The following is a 13,697-nucleotide window of genomic DNA, read 5'->3' as shown; positions in this document are numbered from 1 at the left end:
CCACGTGCCACAACTACTGAAGCCCGCACGCCTAGAGCCTGTGCTCCGCAACAAGAGAAGCCACCGCAATGAGAAGCCTGCACACCACAACGAAGAGTAGCCCCCGCTCGCTGCAACTAGAGAAAGCCCACGCGCAGCAACGAAGACCTAATGCAGCCAAAAATAAGTAAATAAATAAAATAAATTTATTTTAAAAAAAAATGGCAACCAGGGAGCACACACCGGGACCCCAAAGGAGTGTGTGTCACAGGCCTTGCAGGACACCAAGTGGAGGGAAGGAGGGAGGAGCTCTAAGAGCGGGCAGCGAAAGTGAGGTCACCAATGTGCTGACCTGGTTGGCGAATTTCCACATCACATGCACCACATGACAGCATCCCAGCTCTTCCACACACCCAGATCCTATGGCTAGAGAGTCAGTGCCTCCTATTCCTCCCCTCGGTAACTCAATACAGTAGTAAACAGGCATGCCCTAGGGTAACTGTAGCTGTGCCTTTCCTCTCAGAAAAATTCAGGGCAAAAGACTCCCCATACCCCTCCTTCAACTAATCCCAGCTTCTCCTCCTGTCTCCTCCATAGTCCATACAACTTCAGGCCCACGTATGCAACCCAGATGCACAGACACCCAGAGGCCCAAGAGTTACAAACCTCTTGCGAGGCAGGTGGAGTGCCGCAATGTTCACAGACACGAGTCCTTTGTTCTCTGCCCCCAGAGTTTTGTTGGTCTCCTAACTTTACAGACCAGAGGCTACAATCAAAGGTCATAAAAAGATATGATGATGGAAAGCCAAGAGATGAACAAACTCAGGAGTCCAGAGTCTGAGTTCATTCCTCCCAGCAGAGGGTAAAGAGTGGCCCCACTGTGTGCAATCTTGTCGTGGATGACGCCCAGCGCTCTGCGGCTTCCCCAGGTGGAGTTCACCCCACGGAGTGGGAGAGGTGAGGCACACGAGCTCCAAGGATTACGAATATTGGAAGGGAAGAGTAGGAACAACATTTGGGGGGAAATTTTACCTTAAATTAATACATTAAAGACTATCGGTAGAAGAGGCAATTGAAAATCAGTCTCTAGTCCATTTTGAAACAGAACATCAGTGAGTCATTAGCATAAATAAATAAATCTTCCTTCAGAAAATTTTAAGGATGGATTAGGGGATTGTGGGGTTGGTCTTAAGTCCCTACAACCTTCACAGAACCAGGGCTGTGACTTTATCACTCTTTCCCTCACCTCTACCCAGCAACACCTGGCGGGTGGAGGACCACGTGGGTTTCTGGTGCCTTTTTCAAGTGCACAGCAAGCAAGTAGAGCTCAGAGCAGCTTGTATACGGAGTGAAGTGGTAACGGTGCAGGTGGGGTTGAGCAAATCGGAAGGATGGAAGCAGAGATGGCTCCCTCGGAGGGACCTGGCAGCCTGGGCGGACTAAGAATCAGACAACTTAGAACCTGAAGAACCCAATGGCCATGATGCCCTTCCCGGCATGGTCACTTACTCTCTGGACAAGCCAGTAAAACTCTTTGAACCTCCCCTCCCTCTCTGTAAAATGGAAGTGTGGTCCATTTTAATCCCACGAGGATGCTCTGTAACCTGTGTACCGCTGTATAGAATGTTAAGTGGTTATTTTTATTGTTCATATGCTAAGAAACTATAACTCGAAAAGAGGCCACGACTTGCTCAGGATAATGCTGACGACTGGCAGCAAAGCAGAGTGGATGGTAAAGGGGGCGATTTGGAGGGTCTCAGAGACGCCGTATCACACATCAGGACCTATCTTGCACTGTTGCATTGCTTCTCCCTTCTTGCTTCCTCCTCTATCCCTGACCCTTTGCTTCAATTTCTTACCTGTTTCAGCCTTTTTCTTGGGAGGGTACTCATCCACAAATTACCTGCTCTGGGGTCCTTCAACCCAAACTGTCTGAAAGTGTGGGCACAAAGGTGGATCAGGGGACTATGGGGCTGGTAAGCATAAGCCCGAGCCACTGAACCAGGAGCCCTGATGTTCAAGCTTGTCCCTGTGCCTTGGTCTCCACAAGAAAGTTGTACCACCCATTCTGCAGGATGGAATGCCCTACAGAAAGCAAGGAATGCTGTTGTTGCTGCGCCTGCTCTACCCATCAGGCCCAGAGAAGAATGAAACTTCCCTATTCTTCTGCAGCCAATAGTGCACACAGCCATTAACAACACTCTGCTGGCCAGGGTGATCTTGAGGTCCTGTATCTGCCTGGCACACAGTAGGTGCTAACGCTTACTGAATAGAGGATGGATAGATGAACAAATCTAGTCAGAAAATACCAAGTGTGCACAGGAGCCATTGTTCTTCCCTAGCGAGTAAATATCAGGGTTTTTACATCGTGGGACAGCCCCATGAAGTGGGGAGGGCAAGTACCGGTGATGCTAGACAGAGTTGGGGGCAGGGTACATATCATGGCTTCTTCTCCTTCCCCCGAGAGAGCTCACAAAGCACAGGCTATCCCTCAGTGACCACTGGATGACCGTCTTCAGGTCCTCCCTTGCTTCTGGACACAAGACTTTGGCTGAGTTGGGCTGGCAAAGGGTCGTTTTGTGTCTTCATCAGAGGGCCAATGAACACTTTCCCACGTGGGTCCCCAAACCAAACTCTCTCTTTTTGCCAAGCCAGCTTCTGCTCCATGAACCACACTGGTCTGGTCTGATGGGTGAAAGTCAGGAAGGGGCCATTTGGATAGGGGGCTGGATTGTTATTTATTTATTTTTGGTTGTGTTGGGTCTTTGTTGCTGGGCACGGGCTTTCTCTAGTTGCAGTGAGCAGGGGCTACTCTTTGTTGCAGTGCGCGGGCTTCTCATTGTGGTGGCTTCTCGTTGCGGAGCATGGGCTCTAGGAGCAGGGGCTTCAGTAGTTGTGGCATGCAGGCTCAGACGTTGTGGCTCACAGGCTCTAGAGCGCAGGCTCAGTAGTTGTAGTGCACGGGCTTAGTTGCTCTGCAGCATGTGGGATCTTCCCGGACCAGGGCTCAAACCCATTGGCAGGCGGATTTTTAACCACTGCACCACCAGGGAAGCCCAGGGGGCTGGACTGATTATTATAAGAACAATCAGTTATAAGAACTGATTGTTATAAGTGCTGATTAGAATGACCTGGTTGGGGCTCATTTGCAGACAGCTCTTGGTACTGGAGGGAGAGGTCTGCACCCTACTACCCAGAGGCACATTTCCAGCCTCATGGGCAGTCAGAGAGACCCAGAATCTCATCTTATATGTGAGTGAAGTAAGACCCCTGCTATTAGTGTCAAAGACAGGACTGCCCCCCTTGGGCCCCCTGCCCGCCCCCCCACCACCAATTCCCAGTTGCTTATTCTGCCACTACACCAGCCTTTCTTGTATCATATGCACATCACCCTTCTTTCCCTTCTCTCATTCCCACATCCTCTCTCTCCCTTGCTCCTGTCAGTGGTACCTATGGTCACTGCTGACAGTGCCACTAGGGGCTCTGAGTCTGTCACCTGAAGATGCTGGCCAGATTGCTTTCTGGGCAGCAGGAAGTAAGATGCCAGTGTGAAAAAGGGGAAGACTAGGATGGCTGCCCCTCAGGATCCAGGAGCGTTTTGCCCATCGCCCCCAGGGTTTTGGAAAATTATTTCCCACAAACAGACTTGCTTTTCTGCCTTGTGTCCCCTCCTCTGGTCCCTTAACAATGTCACCATCAGATTTCCCTCCAACTCCAGGAACTCCATTTGGATTTCTTGGTTGGTATTGCTGGCTCATTCCTAGAAGTAAACTGGAGGCAGATTGGAAAGGCTTGTTTTCCTTTAGCGTTTCCAGAACCAGGGCTTTCTTTGTCTTTTCCGATAAGAGAAAACAGGCGTCAAAATGCCCAGACTTGCCAAAGTCCATAAAGACAGATGGTGAAGAGGAGAGGAAAAGAGTGAGCATGAGAGACAACACGGGGGAGGAAGGAAAAGGAGGAATAATACACACCATTACGAGTGAGAGAGAGCGAGCTTGAGAGGAGCATAATAGAGAGAGAAGGCCAGGACAGAAAAAAGAAAGATGGAATGTATTAAAGCAGATAGCTGCTGAAAGGGAAGCTAGTGATGCCACTTGGTAGAAATCAGAACACCCTGTTCCCCTCCAGAGCTTCAAAATAAGCACCTTTCCGGGATGGAGTTTTCCCCAGCCCTCTGAAGCAGCCATAAATTTCACAAGGGTCACGGGCCAGCCAGAAGCGCTGGTTTATTAGTCTCCCCTTTTGCTGGGGCATGCACTTCTCCGCCCTCTGCCTTGCTCTGGCCAGCTCCTCCTGACTCCCTCCCTCTAGACCTGGAGCAAAAGGGGCGAGGTGATGCCCCTCCGACCAGTCCTCACCCAGCAGCGGGTGAGCTGGCTGCCTGCCTCGGCGGGTGTGGCAGCACTTGGCTCTGTGATAGGCTGGAGCCGGCTCCTTAGAAGGAACTGGGCACGTGTTTCTAATTGTGGAAAAGCTGCTTCCCTTAGCCTGCCTAACCTCAGCCGGTTCCAGATCTAGGAGGTAACCATTGCCGGCTGCCAGAAGGCACTGATAGGCAAAGAAAACACCGGAGCCCCATCTGAGTTCTAAGGCACACAATCCTGAGACTTGGATAAGGTTCCAGTTCTGCCCACACAGGCCAGCCTGAGCTATCTTTCCTCCTCATAGACCTCTGAGAGCCTGGGAGACATTTTTCACGTGGGACCAGGAGCCGAGTTATAAAGTCTCAAGTCTCTGCCTACCCACAACAAAGGCTGATATTATTGCATGAGTAAATAACTTGACTGGTGAAAGACAAGAAAATCAAAACAAAGCAACAGCAAAGTCAAAGCAGCTCTTCCCTATAAACTAAGCCCTGATTCCAGCTCCTGTATGGTACACAGTGGGGCTTTGAAACAGATCTTACCTACCACACTACAGCAAGTTTTCCCTCCTCCAGCCCTTTTCATCTTGAAGCACTGGCAATATTTTAGAAATCTAAGAAGCGCCTCTAAGGAGAGATGTGCTGAACCTTTGGAAGGGCCTCTCTCCTCCAAGGACAAACAAGCAGCGGAGGAGGGGTGCACAGATGCTCTGCAGCTTCTGGACATCCTGATTCATACAGCTCGACCTGGACACTTCCAGCTAAGCGCCTGCCCATGCTGCTCCACCCCCTTCCCTTCCTGGCTCCCTCTTACCCTTCCTTCTTATCCTGATCCCTCCCTGCCAGTTGTTGGACCTGAAGTTTCTGCTGAATCACCATCCAGTACTTAGTTCAGCCAAGAAGCCCGAGCACCCAGCTCAGCAATTTCCAAGAGCTGAGTAATTCTTCAGCATTAGCTAAACATGGCTCCTGAGCTGGGGTGGGGGAGAAGAGAAAAACGGAAGACACAGGGAAAGCAGGGGAGACAGGACACAGCATGCTGTGCTACCTGGGGGAGTCCCCTTTAGTTCCTACTCATTACTTTTCAAGCCCAGGCCGAAAAAATTCCAGCTATCTCATGCCCCAATTCTCAGGGCCAAGAACAGTAACGAGCACATCATGGCCCTTGATAAATGTTTGCTGCATGAACAAAGTGCTGTGATTCTCATTTATATAAGGCTTCCCCGGGGTCCCAATCCCCTTCGGTTCCAGAACAGGCTTTTGAACAGCATCCTGGGGTAACCACCCTGAGGAAGACTTCCAACCAAAGACCTGCTCAGCATCTCAGGGATTTGGAGAGGACGTGGAAGGCAGAAATAGAGAGAAAACATTGTTAACTGCTCACTACAAATGCTGGAGACAGTTAAGTAGAAACGTATTTCATTTGAAACTTAGTTAATTTTGATTTGTAGATCAGCTAGATTTCTCTCTCCTAGTAGTCAATCAGTCGACATGGCCGGCTGATTCTACTTCTAATCCTTTCTTGTTTTTGTCACCTTGTAACTTCGTTTTTATTTTGGGCCACCACCTCTTTGGCCTGGAAAAATGCTTAGCCTGCTGACTCGTCTCCCTGCTTCAAGTGTCACGGTCTTCTTCACTCAAATGTGAACCTAATCATGTTACTCCTCTGCACAAACTCCTTTGGTGGTTCCTTGGATGAAGTCTGCTCTTCTCTGCATGATATGCAGACTCCTTTACGATCTGGCTCCTACTCACCTCTTTTGCCTTATCTCCTGTCTCTCTCCTAGGCCTCACCCACACAAAAGTACTTGCTTTTCTCCAACGAGTCATTTCTTTCTTGACTCCAAGTCTTGCCTATGCTCTTCCCTCTACCTGGCTGTTCTACTGTATGCCCACCTGGAGACTGCCTACTTACCTTTCCAGACTCAGCTCAATCTGGGAACCTTCCCTAGCACTCCTGTCCCAACTCTGAAGCACCTTTCTCTGTGTGGTACATTCTTTTGTCATCACATTATATTGTGATTATTTGTTTGTACACCCATCTTTTCACTAGCCTTTAATCTCTTTCGAAACTCTATAAATAATGCCTCACCTTCACTCAATGTAGGAGCTCAGTATGGTAATTAACTGATGGATTTGCAGTTTCTTTTTTCCTTGGATATCCATTTAAACAGGTGACCCTGATTTGGTCCATCTGCCAGAAACCCAATTGAGTGGATTTTGTATAACTGTACCCAATTCATGGCTGAAATTTTGAAATGGGACTATGGGGTCGCTGTGCCTGTTTGCGTGTTTGTATATGTCTATATACATGTGTTATAGATGTGTGGTATTTTCTACCTCCAAGCGGTATTGCCAAAATTAACTTGTAAAAGAGCTCCATTTAGTTGGCTTAAAGAAAATTAAGCAGAGGGACTTCTCTGGTGGCGCGGTGGTTAAGAATCCGCCTGCCAATGCAGGGGACATGGGTTTGATCCCTCATCTGGGAAGATCCCACATGCTGTGGAGCAACTAAGCCCATGCGCCACAACTACTAAGCCTGTGCTCTAGAGCCCACGAGCCATAACTACGGAAGCCTGTGCGCCCTAGAGCCTGTGCGCCACAACTACTGAGCCCACATGCCACAACTACTGAAGCCCATGCACTCTAGGGCCTGCGTGCCACAACTACTGAGCCCACGTGCTGCAACTACTGAAGCCCGCACGCCTAGGAGCTGAGCTCCGCAACAAGGGAAGCCACCACAATGAGAAGCCCGCACACCGCAACAAAGAGTAGCCCCCGCTTGCCACAACTAGAGAAAGCCCACACGCAGCAACGAACACCCAACGCAGCCAAAAATAAATAAATTAATTAATTAAAAAAAAGAAAAGAAAAATAGCTTGGTATGATGGTTGACTTTGTCTAATGTCTCAGGAAGTTTTCATGGGTAATCTAAACATTAATTGTTGGAAACAAGTAAATTAAATAAATGTAAATGGGATAACAGTTTTTAGGTGAACTCTTTAATAATTATTATGTTTTATGGTATGTCCACTTAAAAATGGTTTCTCAAAATCTTTTAGTAATTTAAAACTTTGGAGTTTTGCTAAGTTAAATGATGGGGATTCACTGAATGTCTAGATCACTTCCAAATAAGATAAAATACTGAAACCTTAACTGCTAAAGAAGTCTAAGTTTACCTACTTCTGTCTTATTACAGAAAAACTAAAGACGTTTATATGTATTAAAAACATGTCATGTACCACACTGGAAAAAAAGCATTATGTTATGAGGAAATGTATGGTTTAGAAATTATGATATGCATTCATAAGTTTGCCAATCAAAAAAATACTGGTATGACAGTTTACAACTGCTTAACAAAGACAAAACAATTATCTTTTTTCTCCCTACCTGATGTCTCTAAAATTTGGAAACTCAGTGAGTATTCTTATTTTCATGGCAATATAGTTATTTGTATAAGTTCAGTACGAATCTGTTCTCCTTATAACATGATACAATTAGAAATATTGGTTATGGGACTTCCCTGGTAGTCCAGTGTGTAAGACCCCGAGCTCCCAACACAGGGGGACTGCATTCGATTCCTGGTTGGGGAACTAGACCCCACATGCATGCCGCAACTAAGAGTCCACATGCTGCAACTAAGGAGTCCACATGCTGTAACTAAGAAGTCCGCATGCCGCAACAAAGATCCCACGTGCTGCAACTAAGACCCAGCACAGCCAAAATAAATAAATATTTTTTTAAAAAAGAAATATTGATTATATTACCAGGGCTTTGACTGGATTGTCATATTTGAGAGAGACATACATAGAATTAGATGTGACCAGACAGCTTTAAAGAACTAAGGTTGACTTCATGGAGCCATAAAGCCCCTTGGAAAAACAACCTGGTACCTTGCCTTCAGGGTTCCCACCAGCTTTACCAGGTGAGTAAGGAAAGTTCCTTCCTTGCAGGCACAAGAACCTCAAGATAATTTTGGAAACCTCAAGGAGAGAAAAATTCACCCAAATTCATAGGTATTACAGGTGAATCTAATGTCATGTCCTCGGTGTGGCTTCCTGGCCTCGAGAGGCAATTAAAAGTTCAATCTGGGGCTTCCCTGGTGGCGCAGTGGTTGAGAGTCCGCCTGCCGATGCAGGGGACATGGATTCGTGCCCCGGTCCGGGAGGATCCCACATGCCGCGGAGCGGCTGGGCCCGTGAGCCATGGCCGCTGAGCCTGCGTCTCCGGAGCCTGTGCTCCGCAATGGGAGAGGCCACAACAGTGAGAGGCCCGCGTACAGCAAAAAAAAAAAAAAAAAAAAAAAAAAAAAAGTTCAATCTGGCAATTCCTTATGAACAGTTCCAGCAAAGCATATTTTAAAAGGCCTGGACTTATGTAAATAATCAGGCCAAGTTTAATACAATTAAATTTATTTTACAAACAAATGAGTCTTAATTTGGCCATCTTTGGTAAAGATAAAGGTGATTTTAGAGAGAGAAAAAAAATTATGTTTCAATAGAAACTATAATACACGCTTATGGATATTAGATTCTAATTCTGTTAATCATCTTTGAGGTTTTGTTTTTCTACCTGTAAACTGGACTGGACCCTGAATTCTTCTATTTTCCTCAAATATTTGGCTACAGCTCTCCAAGCCTACATTTTCAATTTTTCTCTCACTTTTGACTTGAAATTATTGAGAACTAAAGCTGTCCTTTTCTTGAAGTCCTACAAACTGTAACTGAACAACCTGATATAAACTTAAGCAAGATCAGCACAATAACCCACGTTTAGACAATCTTTGTGCCTATTGCTTTGTAAGCCACTCAGGAAGTTTACCTGAACACCAGATGACATCACAAGAGATTTCAAACCACAAAAGATGCTTTGAGCCTAACATCTAGAAATCTCAGCTGGCAACTCTCAGGACTCAGACACTGGGTTTATAATTTGCTTCACCCATTAACCTCTATTTTTCTTTGTCTCCACAGAAATGCCTCTTATTAAATACCTGGTTGCTTATACCCTGTGGGCCTAACTTTGAGTGCCCACCTGCATCACCACCTCCTGAAATGAGTAACTGAAGTGACCTATTGTCAGGACGAAGACACTCGTTCGATGAGATATAAAGCAATCTATCAACTCAACTTTTTGACTGTGACAATGCTAGAAGAAGTTTCGAAGGCAAGACTGGAGGGGACCAAGATGTGCCTCCCCAAAATGTCTCTGGCATGCAGATTAGTTCAAGTTGAAAACAATCGAGGCCCAAAAGACTCAGGAAGAAATTTTGCCCCTCCCCTCAGCTGCCTAAAAAGAATTTAGATAGAGGACCTGTTGCTGGAGTAGTGCTATCACCAGAGATATCGGCAAAATGTGGGCTGGGTGGTGGGGAGATTAAAGATTAGAGTCCACTCTCTGTCCCATTGTCTCCACAGGGCTCAGCAAACAGTTTTTACCAAACATTTGCTTTTCATTTGCAAGTCAATTACCTTCCTCCCTCCGAAGTCCCAACATTCTCTTTTGTCTTTAGCTGAAGGTGGTATTTAAGGTGAGGGTTTTGACTATTTTGGCGAGTTACTCAGTTTTTCTGGGTCTCTTCTAGGTATAGTTGTTATTAAACTTTTGTTTGATTTTTTCTTGTTAATCTGTCTCACGTCAATTTAATTCTTAGACCAGCCAGAAGAACCTAGAAGGGTAGAGAAAAATTTCTTCCTTCTCAACAATACGTACGAGGCTGATGAGACACGCACAGCACTCTTTGGGGACCAGGGGAGGGCAAGAAGACAACACTGTCCAGGTACCTGTGGTGATAGGCTTAGTGCATGGGAATGAGATGTTTGGGCCTCGAGAATATGAAACCTCAAAGGAAAATGAACTGAGAGTAAGGGATTTAGAAGTTAGGAAGGACTGCTGAACTCTCTGATGTCAAGGGATTAATTTGTAAGAGATCTGCAAAACAACACACACAGGTATCTACCAAATCATCATGCATCATACACCTGGAAATTTCCTGAAGAGGAACTGCAAAGCAATTCAGGGTTAAAAGCAATACCTACAGTGAAATCCTTAACCTTCCAAATCACTCAAGGAAGGAGGAGAAATCTGAAGCCCTGGAAAACTAGCCTCTTCAGAATCATAGCAGAGAGATAGAAAACAAGATAAGAAGCATTTTTTTTTTTTTTTTTTTTTTTTTTTGCTTGTGAAATGCATGCAGGGTACTCCTTTCTCCTCAGGGCAAGAAAGGAGAAGGAGCTTCTTTTGTACAAGGCATTCTGGAAGAGGGGGACTTGAATGAGAAGAAAAGATTCTAATTCAGATGCTGGATGTGACCCCAGCCCCCAAAGAGAGGAAGGAGGTCGGGAGCTGCCCGAGTGAAAGGTGGCCCAGTCCCCAAGAGAGGGGGGACAAACAGAAGGAAAACCCATAGTTAGGGAGCAGGATATACAAATGGGGGACCCCAGAACACCTGGCACTCCTTCTGTGTCACTGGGACCACTTTGTTTATAACTAGAAACTCAGGTAGTAGCCACAAGATGTGGCTAAAGGATAAAAGTGCAAGCTGCAGAAATAACTTGTCAAAATGTACGTCTAAATACCCAGATGTGTGCGCTGAGAGATGCATTTTACTTAGAATTATTAGGATACCTATCCACTGTTACAAGGGCTCCTGGGCAGGGGAGAGGGGTAAAGATAAGAGGAAGCTTTCCTGGTCAACTGTCTTTATATATTACTTGACTCTTACTTAGAGAATATAGTCACTTACTTATGAAATAAGAAAGGAAGGAAGGAAAGAAGGAAGGAAGGGAGGGAGGGAGGGAGAGAGGAAGGGAGGGGGAGGGGAGAGAGAGAGAGAGAGAGAGAGAGAAAGAAAAGAGAAATACCCAAGCAAATCACAAAAGGAAGGTACCAAAACCAAGTTCTAATCCCTCTCATTCCCCTGCTTCCTAACTCCCTCCTCCCACTAACATACTTGCTCTGGAGAAGGGAGAAAGGCTTTTCATTTAATTAAAATATAAAAGACTTTCTTTTTTTACCGCCTGGTGGCTAGGGATATTTTGCTGACTCAGCAGTGAATAATCAGCTTTGACCTAAATAATAGAATAACTCAAAGTGGCAGCTGCAGTTGCATAAGCTGGAGCCAAATCTGCAGTTCCTTCTCTCTCGCTCTCCTCCCTGCTTCACTCCCTTCAGGCTATGAGAAGGCAAGCCAGTTACAGCAGGTTCTTTCTGCCTCTCCACCCGCATCCGGACATTCCCACCATCACTTCTCATCTGATCTTTTCCAAAACTCTAGAGGGTCTTTGCGCAAGGAGTCACCTACCTAGGCTTGGCGGGTTTGGGGAATGCAAAGGAAGCCGTGGGGTCTTGCCCGGGGAACTCTCCCCTGTGGCCTGGTTTCTCTCCTAGGGGAGGACTGAACAGCCTCAGGGTTCTTGATTTATAGCTGGAGGGTGAGGGTGGCCTGTCGTCTGAGATACTTTAGCAGCATCAGCAGGAAAAAGGAAACTGTGTCTGTGGGCATGAGATGCTGAAACAGCAGTGGCCTGCACTCTGTGGTCCCCCTTCCCACCCCCATTAACCTATCTGATGGCAGAAACAGCCACTCCTCCTGCATTCCCATGCCCCCTTCCCCCTCCTCTCACCTCCTGCAGCTCCAGATCCAGCCAGCAAGCAAGGACCAAGTGACTATCCTCGTGACTACCCTCGGTGACTACACGACAGGATCACGAGGTGCCCAATGCTGTGCTAAGAATACTCTCGTCTTGGGCAATCCTTGCCACGGCACGTACAGCACACGCGAGATCTCAGCCTCATCTCACGAGAGGTGGGCCGGTGACCTGGCCAAGCACTGGCTGCACTTAGAAAGTGGTGCAGAGATGCAGGCTCGGGAAGCCCGGTTCTGGAGCCCACATCCCTCTGCCTCCAGATCCACGAGCAGGCCCAACCGGCACAAGGAGTACGCTCCGAACAAGTATATTGGTTCCACAGTGCCACTTGCCTAGATGATGGGGTCTTATCCGGGGCTGCACACCACTGCCAATGAGGGCACACACCCCTCAGGTCCCACCCCAGCTCCTGGGTGGGCGAGTGACCCCTCCCTCCCCTTCCCACCAGCAGAACAGAAGGAAGTGTCAAGACCTGGGACAGAGTGTGACCAGGATGGTCACTGCCCTCAGCTAGGTGGATGTGTGTTGGAAGGTGTGGGAAGGCAGGGACTGAGCTGACTCTAGAAGTGGAGCCTCTGAAAAAGTCCAAATATTTACTTTAGAAATTAGTTTTTGGCTAAAAGGTACAACATACCCCAATCCATTGAGATCCCTGATTATCAGAGATTAAGTGTTGAGACTTCCTAGAAATACAGGTTGCCAAACTTCTCCATAAAGCCTCTCTAACCTATTCCAGCTCACAGATCTCTTCCCCTTTTCGGAATTTTTACTGCAATTGAATCCTAACCATGAAATCTGTCTATATGGCTTTTCTGCCTAGTTAGACAGAAAACTCATCAAGGGCGGGGACCATGGACATGCTGCTATTTGTGTTCTCCCAACTCACATCTTTACACTCTCCTCCCAGAGAGTTTTGTTTTTGTTTTTTTCTGTTTTTTTTTTTTGCGGTACGCGGGCCTCTCACTGTTGTGGCCTCTCCCGTTGCAGAGCACAGGCTCCCGACGCGCAGGCTCAGCAGCCATGGCTCACGGGTCCAGCCGCTCCGTGGCATGTGGGATCTTCCCGGACCGGGGCACGAACCCGTGTCCCCTGCATCGGCAGGCAGACTCTCAACCACTGCGCCACCAGGGAAGCCCTCCCAGAGAGTTTTAAGATGTGAGCTGGCAGGTTGAGAGGCCAGAAAAGTCTTCCCACGAGAGGTAGGGAGTCTCCAGCGTGGTGTGTGCACTGGAAAGAGAAGGAATCACCTTGGCTAATTCACTTTCCTGGCTCCGTTTCCTTTTCTGCTCTAGGAAAATTGTAAGACTGGCCCAGCTTGCCTTATGGATTTGTTGTGAGGCTCGGGTCAGATGATACAAGTGAAACTACTTTATATGATGTAAAGAACCCTCCCAGTGAAAATTACTGTGCCTGTGAACAGCTATCGATACTTAAGTTTCGGGGCTTCCCTGGTGGCACAGTGGTTGAGAATCTGCCTGCTAATGCAGGGACACAGGTTCGAGCCCTGGTCCGGGAAGACTCCACATGCTGCGGAGCAACTGGGCCCGTGAGCCACAATTACTGAGCCTGCGCGTCTGGAGCCTGTGCTCCGCAACAGGAGAGGCCGCAACAGTGAGAGGCCCGCGCACCGTGATGAAGAGTGGTCCCTGCTCGCCGCAACTAGAGAAAGCCCTCACACAGAAACGAAGACCCAACACAGCAAAAAT

General features: G+C 47.4%; 1 protein-coding gene across 2 annotated transcripts in view; it reads right to left on the bottom strand.

Moving 5' to 3' along the window:
- SLC7A8 (solute carrier family 7 member 8) overlaps nt 1-13,697 on the bottom strand; it is a 55,655-nt gene that overhangs the window by 20,884 nt on the left and 21,074 nt on the right. The window lies entirely within an intron of this gene.

This window comes from Delphinus delphis, chromosome 2, assembly GCF_949987515.2.
Source record: "Delphinus delphis chromosome 2, mDelDel1.2, whole genome shotgun sequence".
Lineage (NCBI taxonomy): Eukaryota > Metazoa > Chordata > Mammalia > Artiodactyla > Delphinidae > Delphinus > Delphinus delphis.
The sequence above is the reverse complement of the archived record's forward strand: the minus strand, read 5'-3'. Positions and strand labels throughout refer to the sequence as shown.